At 31.7% G+C, this 18,927-nt stretch overlaps 1 protein-coding gene and 1 non-coding gene across 2 annotated transcripts in view; one reads left to right on the top strand and one right to left on the bottom strand.

Annotated features, from left to right (window-relative positions):
* Window positions 1-18,927, bottom strand: part of LOC149417415 (neuropeptide SIFamide receptor-like) — a 189,201-nt gene that overhangs the window by 64,913 nt on the left and 105,361 nt on the right. The gene's annotated exons all lie outside the window — the stretch shown is intronic.
* Window positions 8,661-8,733, top strand: TRNAY-GUA (transfer RNA tyrosine (anticodon GUA)). The gene has a single exon. It is a non-coding gene; the product is annotated as a tRNA-Tyr (tRNA).

Genomic DNA, 18,927 nt, shown 5'->3' with positions numbered 1-18,927 from the left:
TTTTGAAAGCATTCACACGCGTTGGTGGAAATTACTTTAATAATAATCACATAAGAACACAATATATTATAATATATCTTGATAATGTTTTCGACCAAAAAAACAAACCCCAACAAACACAAAATATCACTAATAGACCGGTCAGACAAGCGTACAAAGAAAACATAAAAACTCCGACGGTAAACACTACCTTTGGACAAAGACACCATAAATACCACGCTATTAAAGCATTCAACAGTCTTCCACTTGAAACAAAAATTGAGGAAAATAAAAATAAATTCAAACACAAAATAAAAAAATGGATTAAAGAACAAAAAGACAATATTACCAAAATACTATAACATAAAAGAATAAAACATATACACGCAACACAAAAAAAATATATAAAACACGCAACACGCACAAACACATATATCATTATAAATGCCGATTTACATTCTCTTTTGATATTTTTCTTTTAGTGTTATAATTATATTTTAATTTTTAATCTTTATTTTTTATTTTAAAATTATCTTTATTTTAATGTTGTTTTTCTTTTATTTTTTTTTAAATGTATAAATTCTTAAATTATAAAATGGGGGCCTCAGCACGGGTAAACAACCCAGTGAGGCCAACATTACTAAATTGAAATATGAAATATTGTAAAAAAAATGTATCAACAATAAAAAAAAAAAAAAAAAAAATGTAGGGCTAAAAAATCCTATCCAAAGTTACCTAAGATTACAAAGTTCATGAAAAAAAGGTTTATTCTTAACATAAATTTTATCAAACTTTGGAAAAAGTTTTCGAAACTTTCTTAAGGAATAGTCTATAGTTTATAGTAATATATTTTTCTTGTATATAAAACACTTTTAATCTATTAATAGGATATTAAACTTATCACGAGTTCAAAATGATGTATTTCTGCCACATAGATCTGAAGAAAACAGTTTTCATGTAAAGTGTAAAGATGAATTTTCATTTTTGTGAACTTCAAGTACTGAATTGTTTTTCTTAAATCGTTTATGAACCATCAATTTTATCGCAAATGCAATATTTCGTGTAATTCTAAACATTAAATTTAGAGAAAAGAGCTAATGTGACATTAAAAATATTGATATACATTAAGTATTTATTTACTCACAAACGAGCTTTTTATTTTCAAACATTTCCGGCGGAAAGGGTAGTTTTTGCCTTTTACGCTGGTCCTACTTGAATGGCGGAAAAGGCATTGCTGTCCGATAATATTATATCAATCTCTTTGTAAGGATCTCAAATACATGTATATGTATTTAAAAATGTGAACCAGGTCTTACCCATATTCAAATTCTTGTATTTTGTGCCGAAAATATTACGTATTAGTACGTGTAATACTTACGTGTATATCCTTAGGCTTACATCACCAAAGATGCGGAACCTACTTATGTAATAGCGATACAATTAGTAAAACATGAGTAACGAGTATGAATGAAGTACAATGTAATATTTCGTATACTACGTACATTGTATACCTACCACATTATTACTTTGCTAATTGTTTTTTCTAAATTTTTTATTCGGGAATTTATTGCAATAACATAATCATAATCACAAACATGAAAGTAACCCGCCTCACTAGAAGATTTCTGTTCTAAGGCGGGTACATATATATGCTTACACATACTTATACATATATACAAATATATATATAAATATATACACGGAACACTCCATATATAGTTACATACATAAATAGTTACATAAAAACAGGAATTTCGTAGGAACTTATAATTTACATAAATGCTAGCGTCTAAATCTCATAATAATAACATATCAAAAAATAGTTTAAACAACAGTAGTAGGTATTGATAAACTAGGCATGCGTAAAACACAAGCAGTTTTAATAAGAAAGAGTAAATCTCTATAAATGTAAATAACACATGTGTGTAAATAAAGAATAAGAATTAGACTAAGAAGGGATTGCTAGTAACTTGCTGATTGATAAGATAGTATTATAATGTTATAGTTTTCTTGTACATTTCGTGCGATTACCATTTGTTAATACGATATTCCAACGTCGTACAATCTAGATACGTGCAAGTATCTAAATATTAGTATATTGATATTAATGATTCGTACAAAATTTAGGATCAAGCAGTTCTCGTTTGTATACGAAAGGCATTAAGGTTAAATCATTTATTTTATAATTACATTATTCGGCATTCAATCCAAAATTTTATTTGCGCGGGCCTGTATCGGCCGCAGCCGCAGCGTTGATATTTAGCCCGATAGACAGTGATGACGTTTGCCTAATGGTCCCCGTTTATTATTTCACTCAACCGTAATTAAATGTAACGACTACAATTACCGGCGACAGTAATTCAGGTCGAAAGTTGCTATATTCTGCAGAAAAGAGAAATTAACTTAAATCTGCTCACGTTATTCAAATCCCTGCCATCCCTTGTGGGTGTTTCGTTGCCTAAATAAACACAGATAGGGATGCATTTTGTCACTTCGATGTTTTTTTATTCTCAAAATTGGTGTTGTGTATTATATCTTCAGCAAGCTTCAGTTCAGGTGGTAAAAATTAATAAAATTGGTTGCGGATGGGGTTGTTTAAATATGAGAAAGAAAAGTTATGCATTTAAGAATTATATGGATAAAAATTGCATCCTAAATTTAACTGTCAGTCTGGCTAAAATTGGCTTGCTTAAAAATGGAATATGATACCGATTGCAGCGTGGTTGAAGACAGCTTGTGACAGAAACTCACCTCGGCTTGAAATGCAACAAATAATCTTCTATTCAGTTCTAGAATCGCCCTGTCAATGTTGTCTCCAAGGCAAAAGCCCGTGATAGAGCGGAATCAGAGAATGCTTTTTGATTACTCATCGTCCCAGGATGAAGACTCCAGTTTTAAATTAATGGTGACGAAATCCAGCGGATCCATCGGTCACCAGCCAAAAGGAATGCCCACTGCTTTGGGCTGTTGAACTAGGAATGAATGCTTCTTTAATTTGAACTCCTCAGGTTTTGTGATCCGACCGCAGGTGTGGAAACCGATGTATCCCAAAAAAATCCACTGACTGGAAATCTAACCAATGCACAATGGTTAATGAGTAAATACTGCAGGTGCCGCACACCGAAACCATGGATAAAAATTAAGTAGATCGATCCACACACCTTGTTACAATAATTAAATTCCTTTATTTAATAGTAGATACATTCTAAATAAAAACAAATCCTTTACTAATTTCGTATTAAACTATATTCTCTTTGTGGCATCATTTTAATTTAAAGAAAAAAAAACTTTGTCTACACTACTATTGGATCAAAATAATAAACATGTTTCTAAACCAATAGCTTCTTCGTCAGGATGAACAAGGACTACTCGAAACTCTTCCTTGACTCCTGAAAGATCTCTTTGATCAACCATCAAGGAGATCTTTATCTAACTATTACGACAGCAAAACAACGATAAATGGGCAAAATATATAGTAACTAAAAAGATTAAGAAATATTTTTTGGAAATGAGGCGGAAAGGGACGCTAACGTCTCGTTTTAAGTATGTTACTCTGTTGAAATTAGAAGTAAATTTTAAGAATAAAAAAAAATTAAGGAGCATATAAATATTATATTATGTTTATTTTGACGAAGAACTTTTCTGTCGTCGTAACTAAAAAGGCAGTAATTACCAAAATTATCAAAAGAATTTTTTTATGTTTTACTAAATTTTTTTTTAAATTTCTAATTTTTTGTACAAAAGGGAGGATATTTTTTTTGATGTTGCCGCTATATAACTGCTATTGGTAAGTAAAAACGCAGTATTCCGGTTATGTAAATAAAACACACAGTTCCTGCGCTGAAATTACTGCATGTATACTTAAACTAACGAACATACTGTGTTTTCATCTACCAATTTGAAATACATACTCACGCCGCATTATATTTTACTCTATGGCATAATTTGTGTTATTCGCAATATTATTTAGTATCTACTAGATTTTTGCGCATTCAACCACCACCACAAACACCATACAACAACCACCGCAACCATCAAACAACTATCACAACAACAATCAGAAAAAAAACCAACACAATAACTACCACGAAAACTACCACCACAAACTTACAACCCTATTAAACAAATAAACTAAAATATTTACTATTCGCAAATTATTTATCTTGCAAGCCATGAAATGTGTATTTAAAAACAAACATAAGCTTGAAAAAAGAAAGAAAATAGATTTAGTAAAAGGATTAATAATGTATTCTACACCCGCCAAATCAAGACCGTATTAACGTAAACACATGGCAGTTTTATCGGTCTGCGTTCGTTCAATATTTTAAGCAAACAATTACAAATGACTAATAAAATATCATATTATTTAAAATAATTTATTATAATGGCTGTATAATGGTTTTTACGATACAGTGATAATCGAATTACAAGCGTAAAGTGGTAAACAGTATAACAATAGCAATTAATTAAAGTACAATTATGTGTAAACAAAAACACTATTGCAAGTGAGGCAATTATTAATATAAGTGCAGTAAGACAATGCATAATTCAAAAGAAATATATACCAGTGTAACAAAAGTTGAAGTACTTTATGCTAGGTTTGTATAAGACCTGTCATAAGTCGAAGAATGAGGTGAGGCGAGTTAATAGATGAAACACTGATCATATAATTTTGTCGTATTTTAGTATTTTATTTTATTAAAGGGGTTTTTTTTAGTAATAAAAAAAAACAAAAATTATATTACCCACTCACAGGTGCTTTGTGGGCAACTAACTTTTTTTAAACATTACTACGGGATTATTGGGAAAACATAAAGGTAAAAAAACCACCACCAAAACCACCACCACCACAATAACCACCACCACAACCACCGCAACACCATTATATTTTATAAAATTTATTTCAAATAGAATATATTAGGATGTGTCTTAAAGAGTTTTGTAAAAAAATCAGTACGTTAGGCAAATTACAAATTTACTGATAAATTTAACAAAACTGCAAAACTTTTTATTTATTTATTGTTTCTTTACATTGTATCTTTTTTTAAGTTAGAATTTTTAACCTCACTAGGACAAGCCTGTGTTGAGGTGAATTCTGGAGAATGACTCCCATGTGAATTACTGTGTATTTACTTAACACGTAAGTATTGGTTGCGAAACATGTCGATTATTTTCATTACATAGTGCTGTTTTAAGTTATTAACTATCTTTAAATTACATATTTGCCTTTATTGATTCTTCGATGTTTATTTGGTAAAAAATGTTGTTTTCGTTTGATTTTAACGAGTCCTTGTCGAAATAAATCATTTAATATTTTTTTTGCAAAACTGTTTCCTCTAATTTGTTCTATTAAACGTTTGAATTTTGGATGATTGGTAAAATACACCATAAATACTTTTTTTTAGAAATGAGTAGATTTAAAGTTTGGGTGCTAAAGAAGATAGATAGGTGTGAAAACCATACAAAGTGAATCAAATACTTGCGTCGGTTGGTACCTGGCCTCAATTGATAGAAGAGTTCTTTAGTAAAGTGTTTGGATGTGAGTAATGCAAAGAATACCAACAAGAAGTTGTAAGGCAAGGCATAAGGTGCTTATTCCTCTGTGTAGCCTAACTCAGTCTTTAAAAAATATCAGAATATATTATGTCTACCCTTGATAATTATTTAAAAAGAAAAACAATGTTATTCACTTGTTAGGACATGAATTTATCTTTGAACGTCAACAAAACAACGATGTCCTTAAATTGTCAGTGTTTCTTACATCCCTTGTATAAAAGGGCTGTATTTTAGGTCCCATTGTACTCATCTCTTCTGAAACTACGCAGAAGCTGAAATACTCGGCTAACTGTCATTATGTAAGGATGTTTGTGACATTGAGTCGGCCCAAAGACTGAGAGGGAATGCCTAAGTGATGACACCGCTAAGCAAAGATTTGACAGTTAAGTTCTCAGTGTTTTGAAAACAATGGCATAACCTTGACCGATATTAGAATCGAAAAATATCCTTTGAGTTACAATAATAATATTGCGACAATCCGAAAGTAAAAAGGCGGAGTTTAGACAGAAGATTGCAAAAACAGATGGAGCTGTCATTGTTTAGACGTAGCCTGGAGACAGTGGTGTTGCCATAAACTCGGATTATTTTGCTAACCAGAATTTATTCTAAGATAATTACTGTTAAAAAATATACTACGATAAGTAGGTATTATTAAAAATGGTATTCTTTTTGCACAGTGTTCCACCCTCATATTACATGTTCATAGTTCATACATTGGGTGCACTTTGCACCCGTGTTCTAAAATTAATTATGAAACATTCTAATTATATAGAACTTCCTTCTTCTTCTGGCGGTAGTAAAATGAGTAAGAGTATTTATCGGTGTATTTTTAAATATGGTATAATAATAATAATAATATTTGGCTAATTTATATAGCGACGTTTTCGTGAGAAATCACCTCAAGGGCGCTGTACAAAAATTTATTTCTTAAATAGTTCATACTAGAACTACTGACTTAAAACTAGTGACTTACGTCTGAGACTTATATCTAGAGACTTACGACTAACGCCTATAACTACTATCTTAATAAAATATACATTTACATATGTAGAAACTTATAACTAAAATTAATTATACAAGCGCCAGAAGAAGGAGGAAGTTCTATTATATTAGGGTGTTTTTAAAATTTGTTTTTATTATTAGCTGGAAATATATCTTATATGAATGAATGAAATTAACCGTCGATCTTTAACGCATTTAAATGAATTCATCTGCCAAAAATTAAACCGATTAACGTGTTATGTTCCCGCTGATATTATCCATTGTCCATTGGTAGGCAAGTCAATAGCATTTTGACTTTATCATAAGTAGTTGAACGCAATCGCTAGAGAATGTATGTGTATGAATCATCAATTTCGGTCTAACAAAAGGAAAAAAATGCAATATTTGGATAGAATGACGGATTTATGGAAATGAGTGTCTCAAAAAGTGAGTTTTTAATTTGGATCTAAATTCAGTTGTATGTTTCTACATATGTAAATATATATGTCATTAAGATAATAGTTATGGCCCTTAGTCGTAAGTCACTAGATACAAGTCTTAGATGTAAGTCACTAGTTTTAAGTCAGTATTTTTAGTATTTTTTATTAAATAAATATATTTGTATAGCGCCCTTGAGGTGATTTTTCACGAAAACGGACGCCGAGCGACTGCAAAGAAATATTTATATGAACGCAATTTAAACAACACAAAAATGAAATAACCCCGAATATTTAGGAAAGGCGCCTTTCGAATTTTGTGAAACGGTTAAAATTTGAAGGAAAAACTGTGAAAATGAAATATAACTTATAAATTAGGAAGGTAATAAGTGTTTTTTTTTCAAATTTTTTTACTAACTTTATATTTAACAAAAATATGATTTTTAATAAAATATTTTAAGAAACTTATTGCTCTGTCAATGCCATATTCGTAGGAGGAAGGTTACCACCATGGACCAAGAAAGTTAAAACGTTTTCTGTAAATTTTACCATAAATATAAAAAAATAATTAGTTTATTTTTTATTTTTTTCAGAACCTACCAACATTGGCATGTATACAAGAAACAGCATAAAATATGCACGAAAAAAAATGAGTATTACTATTTATTAAGAATCTCTTCAAATTATTGGTAATCCGGTTAAAACGGGATTGCACGTGCATGAACATGTGTTCCGAAATATCAGGAATTTACTACAAGTTTATCAGGACACAGCCTGCATTCCCGTTTTTAACCGGATTGTTATTAAATATATTTACGTTCCTCAGCTGTCAGTTCTAAAATACTAAATTAATGAAACCTTCAAAACATCTTGAACACAGCTGTACTGAAAAACTAATTACAGAATTTACCACTTTTTAATTAATTAATTATTATTTGGACTTCCACGAAGCACGTGTTTTCAGAAAAGACTACAAATCTGAAACGATGATTGAAATGGATCCGATTAGGGAGTTGAATATTTCTCTCAACGTCACCCGAATATAAATTGTCCCGTTGGCGTCATTCTTCTTTTATCAGGAGATTTTTCAATGTGGATGAGTGTTTTAGGCTAATAATGGCGTCATGTATCTTTTATCAGGAGATTTTTCAATGTGGATGAGTGTTTCAGGCTAATAATGGCGTCATGTATTTTTTATCTGGAGATTTTTCAATGTGGATGAATGTTTCAGGCTAATAATGGCGTCATGTATTTTTTATCAGGAGATTTATCAATGTGGATGAGTGTTTCAGGCTAATAATGGCGTCATGTATCTTTTATCAGGAGATTTTTCAATGTGGATGAGTGTTTCAGGCTAATAATGGCGTCATGTATTTTTTATCAGGAGATTTTTCAATGTGGATGAGTGTTTCAGGCTAATAATTATTGCTTATAAAAATAATTGTTACCCTTTGTTCTATGCATAAAAAATTTTGTCTTAAACATTAGTTTACCAAAAAAATAATAATTAATATTTTACAAGTTCTAGTATCTTCACCAAAAAATGTAGACAATTTGTCTCGACGCCATCTAGTGAGAGAGTTAGCACTTACAATGCCTTTCTCATATAAAATAAAGTTGGTTGTTTTCAGGTGAAAAAATTTAATAAACAGTAATTGTTGAATGAAACACTAGTATATATTGAATTATTTCGCGGATAAGAGATAAGCCGCCATAGCTCAGTGGTCAGAGCTGTCGACCGTAAATCGAAAGGACACGGGTTCATGTCCCGTTGGCGTCATGTATCTTTTATCAGGAGATTTTTCAATGTGGATGAGTGTTTCAGGCTGATAATTATTGCTTATAAAAATAATTATAAATTATCCGTTTGCATTTTATTTAATTCCCTGATTCCATGAACTTCATTTTATTTAATTCCCTGATTCCATGAACTTAAAGTTTCGTTATCGATCTCAATATTCGTTCTCACCCCAAGGCGCAAAAAAAGGCCGAGAGAATTGTAACCGATTGTATAAGTAATGTTAGAGGAACTGTTTGTATTTATTTTGCGTCCTGACTGAATATTGTTAAGAATTTTGCACATAAACCAGAATAGCGCGTCCCACATAAACCTGAATCAAATAACGCTTTGGACATAAACATGAAACAAAATAAGGCCCTGCGAATAAACAAAGGACAAAGCAGTGATTCTCAAAGTAGGCAATATTGCTTCCAGGGGGCGGTGGTTAGCCTTAGGAGCGACGCTGGGGCCAGGGAAGGGGCGGTGAAGGAAATAACAGTAAAGAAAATTGGGATTTTTTTCACTAGTAATTGGGTAGTCTTGTATTTTTCCTCTAAATTAGATCAAGATATTGAAGTTTACAATATCAAAAAAAAAAATTTAAAACATGTTTGTCAAATCGATGAAAAAATTATACAATAAAGGCAATTTATTTTTTATTCTTTCCTCGTATGGTCGAGGCAACGTAGCATATACTTGGCAAGCTAAGTACTCTATCATGTAACAATGGTTAGCATACCGGTTAGTGCCCGAGTTGTCCAAAGCGTCAGGATCGTACCCAGGCGTCACTTTACTCTATCATTGCAGAAGCAACATTATCTAATTTTAATGTTATATGTACATCATAATTTGTTGAATTTAAATAACGCCGTTTAATGATTTAATCACCTCACGGGCGATTAAAATTTCCTCTCAAATCATAAGATTTGTAAGTAGGTACTCAAATACAAATCTTAAATATTTTAGATTATTATATAAAATTTCAAATAATGAATTCATATAAGATTTATAATAAAGGCTTGTACCCACCGTATTATTACCACGAGCATGCGAAATCTGGCTGGATTGAAGGTAGTGCCACCATATTGAACCGGAACCGGAACGTAACAAACAAACAAAGCAGAACGTAACAAACGTAAATATATATGAAATGCCGAGTTAAAACATGACTTTTATTCGAAAACTGGAATAGTTTGTCTTTCGAGTTCTTCCAACAGAGCCACCATCTTGAACCGGAACCGGAACGTGACTAACATAGATGAACTGCCAAATGGTCGAGTTACAAAAAGACGAACGCTAAGTTCGAACATTAATTGAGAACAAATTATTCGCTAACTGGTAACTTGTGATTGTCTTTCTTAAAAAATAAATGCGTGTATTGAGAAATAAATATTGTAAAATCATTCTCGAGGTAGGCATGATTGTTTTGAAAACCAAGCTAACGTTAAAGCGACTGTTTTTAATAAGAGGATTACTTGAAAGAAATATTTTTAAAAAGGGTCGTTGAGGGACAGAAGTCGGAGAAACTTTGGTTTTAAGCGACGTTTTGTGGTTCGATTCGTTCCTTCCCTCAGAGAAAAGTTTTAAGGTTTTGTTTCTGCTTTCAGGGGCATCACAAGGTCAAGCGCTTTCTCTAAAGACGTCTCGTGTGTCTCAGTAAGCACTTCACAACGATTGGTTCAGCTTCTTGGAAGGTTTTGTTTGGGAAGGTCTGCTGTAAATCATGCCCAAGAGAATAATGAAGAGGGACAAGGACCGTTCAGGACCATAAAGTGGAAGGAAGTTGGATGTTTTGGAAAAGTAGACTTGTTTCTTTTTCGGTAGGTACCTGCAAATAAATAATGCTTCAATGTTAAGACCACGCTAATGAATTTCTATCTACATTTATCATATTTCACTTGAACACTTTAAGTTTTAAGCTCTTAAAATATACCACTATCGAAAAAATCCAACAGTTTGTGGCTTGACATTATGTAAATGATTTTTTTTTTACTTTGGTTAAAACCACTTTATTCGACCGGTTTCGATTGCACTCAACCTTCTTCAGGACAACGGAAATATATATTAAAATATTTATAATATATATTTGATAATCTATATTCAGATGCCAAGTAAAAATTTTAATCCAAAAATTCAAGAAAAAAACCTTGTTCTTTTATTTAAAATGTTAAAAATTAACAGTGTTACTTAACTCATATGTGAAGAGATTTAGCTCTATTTTAAATAAGTAATGTTTTAATAAATATTTTCACAACAATCGCTTAGTCCAATAATTAATATAATTTTTTTTGTATTAGCGCGCTATTTCTACCATTCCTATTTACATAATATCTCCCTTTCAAACTACTTTCAGTAATCTTCTTGTTCAAACCACTTTCAGTAATCTTCTTGTTCAAACCACTTTCAGTAATCTTCTTGTTCAAACCACTTTCAGTAATCTTCTTGTTCAAACCACTTTCAGTAATCTTCTTGTTCAAACCACTTTCAGTAATTTTCTTCTTCAATCAACTTTCACTAATTTTCTTCTTCAAACTACTTTCAGTAATCTTCTTGTTCAAACCACTTTCAGTAATCTTCTTGTTCAAACCACTTTCAGTAATCTCCTTCTTCAATCCACTTTCACTAATCTTCTTCTTCTTCAAACCACTTTCACTAATTTTCGAACGCTTGTAACGAAGAAGTGAATAAGAGCAAAAAATATTCCATATCTATTTGATTTTATTGTTACATGAGTAATTATCTAATAGCTTTAATCAAACAAATACATTGAAATATTTCTTAATATTGTGCCTTAAATCGCCACGAATTTAGATAGTGGGAATAAAAATCGCATGGCAAACGGAGTATAAGAAACGTTCGATTTCAAGCGCCAAAGTGATTTTTGAAACTGTCACAGATAATTTTAGCCATAACACTGTATTTTTTAAAATTTCTCCGTACGTGCGTTTATACTTGCGAAAACGCTTATAATTTTTATGAAATTTTTTTTTGGAAATGGTAGGAAAAGCTTCAATTTATCGAAAACATATTTTTTTGGTATTCGTAATGTAAACCGATACGTAATAAAAATTAATCGAAAACAGTGATTTAACATTAAGATTTGCCTTAAGGCGATGCCATACGTAGTAATGCAAAATCATGTGTTTTTGGTTTAAAAATTCGGTCGCCTAGAAATGTTTCAGATGCTTTAATGAAATACTGCGAGTAGAATTCATCCTGGCCTTTGAAATTATCGAGTATTTTTTAGATAAGTCTTTTTATAAGCCCAGAAAAAATCCTGTATAAGGCCTATGAAAACTGCTTTACAGTTCAAAATCTCCTACTTACAAACTCATTTTCGGTTATGATTTTATTGTATAATATGGCAAATTAAGTGATTTATAAAATGATCGAAAAATAATTAATAATTAATAAAAATAATTAATAACACACAAAACTAATATAAACACACATCACTCACAAACTCACAAGATTGTATTTTGAATGTATTATTTTCTCTTTAAATGTATTATGTAGATTATATTTTCATATTATAAAATGAAGGCCTCAGCACGGGCAAGTCACCCAGTGAGGCCAACATTACTGGAAAACTTTGAAATGTAAAAAATATTGTACCAAATAAAAAAAATAAAAAATATATTTATGCCTGAACATCCCAAAAAATAAAATAAAAGGCACTTTTTGGCCATGTTTTTTTCTTGCATAAATCAAAACAGGCGCGGATGGTGTTAAGCGGGAATTTAAACCTTATCGCCATCTACGTAAGGGTTGTTATTGATAGCGGCTCAATTTAAAATATTACATGACGTAGTGCATCGCCTTAATCGTAATTTGTTAAAACTGCATTATTTCTGGAAAAGTTGCATGTTTTATCTATTGAGAACTCATTGAACTGGTCTAAAAAATATTAAATGAACGCAAAAAATAACTTGTCATATTATTGCTTTTTTTTTTTTTTTTAAATAAATTTAAAATAAATCAAATTTAATAATGTTATAATAATTATTAAGTTCTGCAAGTATTTCTGTTATTATTACAGTTTTTAATGTGACAGCTGTTTCGGCTTTTGAGGCCATTATCAAACTGTGTCACACAATTTTGATAATGGCCTCAAAAGCCGAAACAGCTGTCACATTAAAAACTGTAAAAATAACAGAAATACTTGCAGAACTTGATAATTATTATAACATTATTAAATATGATTTATTTTTTTTATTTAAAAAAATTAAATGGAGTTCTACGAATTAAACAACAAAACAATAAATTATTGCTTTTGTTAGAAATTCGTAAATGAAAATTTCCCATTGAATGTACCCAACCATTTTCCTGGTAGTAAAATTCATTTTACGTAGGAGTATTTTCATCAATGATCGGTATAACCTTAATTGTGTAAGGGTTTGGATTCTAATTTAAAGATAATTTTGGTTCTTCGGAATGGTAGAGTTTTAATAAACCCTTTACGTTAGATAGTTTCAACGGCATAAAGGGAATCTGCTACTCAAATCCTACTATGTATTTTTTTCTCTCGACTTATTTTTTCTAAAGAACCTTGAGAACTAAATATTAAACTATCTCTAGAAGTGAGGTCGACGTGCGTCTGATTGGGATAATAAGTTTAAATTAGTCTTAGAAAGTTTTAAGATGAAAATAAGATCTCGAATATCTTCATGTTTATGTGTAGAAGTATAAACCTAAAATTTAACCCAGCATCTTAAAATTCTTAGAAATGTGTTTTGAAATATCTTATTGAACTTTTTGAAAAAGATGTTTTTTATTACGGTAATCATATATAGAAGAAGACAAATATTTTGATGACTCTCTTTGTATTTTTTGACATTTGAGTGAAACTCGTACATGATTTTAAATTTTTGTATCTTTATGTAGATATATTATGTATCCGTTAACTGAGTAGGTTTTTATTTTTTATGTACCTATTTGTATATTAACTAAGTTTTTATAAATGGATTGTTCGCAAGAAACACTTATTCTGTTCTGTTGAGAACACCTGTAAAACAAAGTTGTTTAGTATTGAAACAGTTTTGGATAATATCTACCATTTTTTCCATCATATACCTACTGTCATACCTACTATCCATTTCCTTCCTTAAAAACAGCCTTACCCACACTTGAAAAGAAGAAGATGATTTGTTGCATTGTAAATTGTCGCAAGTACAGCGTTCGAATTCGTGTCGTGTAGCAAGAAGATGCAATCGTCGTGTCCTCGTCGTATTATTCACATGCTTTGTGCTCTGTTTGCAAATATCAAAATCATATTAAAGATTATCTCGTTTTGGAAGAAATTTCACCCCGTGAACAGTGCAAGTTCGTCGAGCGCCCTATTGCCGGAATTCTCGGGAATTCAAGGTAGGCTGTTCCTTAATTCCACTTTTTCCCGTGATTTTTCAAAACCAATTGAATGAGCTTTACACTGTCGTTTTTTTGTGGATTTTATTTACAGTTAATTTACGTGTAATAGAACACGTTACACGAGTATAAATTTATAAATAAAATAAAATAAAACCCTTACATGTTATATCACCATTCAATGTTCCTCGAAAAGACATGTCGGGTTGTGTCGGAGAATTTGAACAATTCATCAAATTTCAACGTTCATTTTCGGGTTCTGTGAAAGACTTAATCATGTTCTGTTTTTATATCATTGTTGGCTAGTTGCTTGACAAAACTGAAATAAAAACAGAACTTGAAAAAATCGTTCACAGAACTTGAAAATGAACGTTGAAATTTGATGAATTGTTCAGATTCTCCGAAACAACCCGTCCTTAGACTAAGAACAAGTATTCTGAAGTGACCAGAACATAAAATCAGATATTTTTTAAACATCTGCCTCTCTTCCATCACCCCATTCAACCCCCAAAAAGATTTTCCTCACTTCTAATAAAATCGATATTTTCAAATCTTCTGTGATATGACATCGAAGAAACATTAGACGCGTAGAAATCGGCAAAATAAATAAATTATTAATTAAATCTCCAATGTTCAGAAAAGAGATATCATCTATAATTTACAATTCGAATCAATTCCATTTTCAAATATCCCAGACTCGAGAGAGAAAGAGAGAGAGAGAGAGAAGGTAGGTATATTTAATCGACCGGGCGCAGAATGCTCGAGGCTAAGCAGCAGTGCTCAGCGCTCAGTTGGTTTTATGACGAAATTCACTTTACCGATTTAAATGACGGGACGAGGACCCCTTTAGTTGAGCCCCCAAACTCAGTTACGGGATATTCTGCCCTCTGAAGGTATTGTGAAGGGTCGTTATTGCATTCACATTTGTGAAAACGATAGCCCGGAATGTTGGAGAACGCGTGTAAAGAGTATTGTATAATGTCAAAATTCTCTTGGGCTTATTTCCACAGCACTCAAAGTGGTTTAAGGATGAAATTACACAGCAAAAATAATATACTCGTATTAAATTATTAAATATTAACATGACGAACGTAAACTTGTACACAAGGATAAAATTACACACGATGCCAATTAGGTTTTTTTAATTTATTTTTATTTTTATAGCGACTATTTAAACAATGTACATACAAAATATGATATTAAATATATGTATAGTAAATTGTATTTCTTAGTCCTCCTCACTAGAGTGACTTGTGCTGAGGTGGACTAAAGTTATTCATTTCTTTTTTATTAGTCTTCTGTGTCATTTTTAATCTTTTTTTCATGTTTTTTTCATTAATCTCTTTAAGCCAGATTTTTATTCTTGCTTTGTAATCATTCAAATTTTCTATTCGCTTCATATCAGGGGGAAAGATGAAGGTAAGTACATAAGAATATAATAATATGTACTCATTAAAATTTCAATTTCACAATCTTAAACCAAAGTTATCGAGCATTATCTTGCTACATTAATAAACTTTTTTTGCATTTTACTATTTCATTGATAATTTTACTAAAGTTGGTCTATTATTGTGTTAGGTTAAGTTAGGTGATATCTCATCAATATAAAATTTACTATAAAAATAAATAAAATGAAACAAAAAAGTATCCCTTGTTTATTTATTTTTATTTTCATGTGAAACCGCATAAGAGCCCCAACTTCTCCTAATCTTTTGGAGCTAGTTATATTATAGCATCCCCAATTGGGGTACATTGTGAGGAAAGGAAACGGGATTTTCTTTTTCTTCAAATGTGGCCGTTTTTCCGCAATTTCTGCCTTCAGCTTGTCAAGTAATGATGCGTAGTATGCTCCTGTAATAGTTTTTCCTTTTTGAAGATAATCAATTTAGATAAATCCATGACTATCCCAAAAAACAGTCGCCATCTCTTTCCCAGCCGAGAAAGAAGAGTTTTTGCTTTTTTTGGAGCCGGTTCCCCCTTTGCAGTCCACTGTTTTGACTGAATTTTTGTTTCGGGCGTATAATGGTGTATCCAAGTTTCATCTACAGTGAAGTAATTAATCGGCGCCAAAACTCGGATTTATTGCGCCTAAGCTGCGCCAACAGAGCGTTGGAAATGTTCATTCGAAAACGTTTTTGGTCTAACGTGAGGAAACGCGACACCCAACGCGCGGACAGCTTTTTCATGTCTAAATCTTAATTTTATATGTGACTGAGACGTCCTGACAATCCTGTCTCACACCTCAGCGGTTGCCATGGAAAAAATCCACGAATTACGGTTTGAACTGCTTGACCATCCGCCTTACTCACCAGATCTAGCCCCTAGCAACTTATTTTTGTTTCCTAATCTAAAAACTGCGCTCGGAGGACAGAGATTTTCGTCAAATTAGGAGGCAATCACCTTTGTGAACAATTATTTTGCAGAGAAAAACGTCGAGTACTATTTGGACGGGTTAGAGAGATGGGAGCATCGCTGGGAGAAGTGTGTAGAGTTACAAGGAGACTATGTAGAAAAATAAATAAATAAATTCTTGTTTCATTGTTAAGTCGGAAACTTTTCAGACCACCCTCGTATATAAGAAAATATTACAATGAGAGAAAGAGAAATAGTGAAGAAGACACATATGTTATATACGTTGCGTACGTGAACTCGTGATATAATATGTCATGAGGGTTGAAAAATTGGTCTCTCAAAGTACTAAAAAAACTAAGGCACTCTCTGCGTGAGCCTCTCCCGTCGCGAGCTTTTTTAGCTGAACAAAGTAACTTCACAGGCTAACTTACTCAGATTAATGGAAATGTAATTATTACTCAACGAAGAATGTATTTATAGTTTTTCGAAAGGTTTATTCCTCTCATTGAAAGACAATAACCAATTCTGAATATAAATAGCTTTTTCATTACGAAAGTTCATAAATTCACTCCTTTCCGAGTAAAACATGGATGTTTGAACCTTTTTTATTTTAAAATAGATTTTTTAAATGAAGTGATATATGATGTTCAGCGCTCCAAAGCAATGTCCATAAATTGAAACTGAATGAATTATCATTTTCATCAAAGTGTAGGAGACGTTGGAATCTACTAAACGCATTGTTCAATACTATTGTTATGTGGCTTCACGTATAAACTGACGTGCCATTTAAAATATTACGTTCATTTCAACAATGAAAGTTCTTTTCTCTACAGATCGAGGAAAATATTATAAACACAGAATAAATATTTCAAAAGTGTTAACTGTTTGTGCCTTATATATTTTTTTAACCTTTTGTTAAAAGTTTATAAAATCAAATCAACACAGCATGACGGCCTCGGTGGTCGAGGGGTGAGGCTCTCGACTAGCAAGCGGGAGGTCGCGGGTTCGATCCCGGCGTGGGCAAATAAATTTAATGTGATTAATTTATGTTTTCACAAATCACTCATTTAAAATAATGGTGACCGGATAAATCATCACAATGATAATACATCACATCTTTAAAAAGTTATATAAAGTCATGGAAAGTGATGAAACAAAAACTTTACTAACTGGGTTAAGTAGGTTAGGTTAAGTTAGGTTTAAATTTTTTTTCATCGTTTCTAATGACTTTGTATCACCTTTTAAAGGTGTGTTGAATTGTCACTGTGTTGAGTTATCATGGAACCAAAAATAATATATTGTTTATTTGCGGTGCGTTCCAGAGTGGAAGATACTCTAGTGTAAGATCACCATTCAGAATTGAAATGTTGCTTGAAACGGCTTTGGCCGTGTTTGGTGATCAGATTTGAATGCCCAGTTACTTCCCCACCTTCCTCTTCCCCATCGCCTTTCTCTTCCCCATTGCCTCCCTCTTCCCGCCACCTTCAGCCTCACAAAATACCCCAATCGGGGAAATTTTTGATATTTCAACTAACGAACACTTTGAACATAGTACCCATTAAATAAATACAACACAAAACTGCATACTCTATTTAGTGTAGTCGCTTCTCGCATTAATTAGAGCTATGAGATGTATACTTGGGAAATGCAAATACACAAGCATTAATCAAATGAGAGACCAGCTAAATTGGATTCCAATTAAAGAGAGACTGTTATTTAATGTGTTAATTTTTGTGCATAAAGTCATGAACTACCAAATGCCAAAATATTGAATGAACTTGTTTGTTATTATGATTGTAAGATTAGTATAAAAATTACGAACTTCTAAATATTCTTTACTTTTTATATCGGTATGTAAAATCCCAATGGATATTTAACCCCTTGGGCTATTTTGTTAGCAGTTATTAACCCAGTCAATATATTCGCTTTTCGGAACAGCTCATATTGTCTCATAGAAATCGAAATATGAAGTCAATGGTGTTACAAAGAAAAAACACTACGCTTTATATATATTTAAATCCAGAAGAATTAAAATGTATACCTCTTCAAAACCAAAGGTTCCAACCGCAATTTGAAAAAAAAATTGCGAAATTTTGTGAATTTTTTTTTATAAGTATTTTTAGTTCAGTGCTAAGACGAAAAAAACCTTTAATATTAATAAAATTTTAGATCGTATTTCATCACCTTTCATATACAGTTTGTAGTTTTCTTATACGTTCGGAAATATTCCTTTTATTTGGATTTTATCCCGAAATGGAAAAACACACAAATTCTCCGAATTTCCAGCAACATCTTTAAGAAATTTAACGGTCAATGCCAGAGCCCTTAAGGGTTACTTCGATTAATTTCGAAGTTAAATTTGATGTTATATGGGTACTTTGATTACATTTGACGTTACATTTGATGATACTTTGATTACATTCGACGTTACATTTGATGTTACTTTGGTTACTTTGATTACATTCGACGTTACATTTA

This window comes from Hesperophylax consimilis, chromosome 15, assembly GCF_061612785.1.
Source record: "Hesperophylax consimilis isolate HC1 chromosome 15, BYU_Hcon_1.0, whole genome shotgun sequence".
Classification (NCBI taxonomy): domain Eukaryota; kingdom Metazoa; phylum Arthropoda; class Insecta; order Trichoptera; family Limnephilidae; genus Hesperophylax; species Hesperophylax consimilis.
This window is presented reverse-complemented; position numbering and strand designations above follow the sequence as displayed.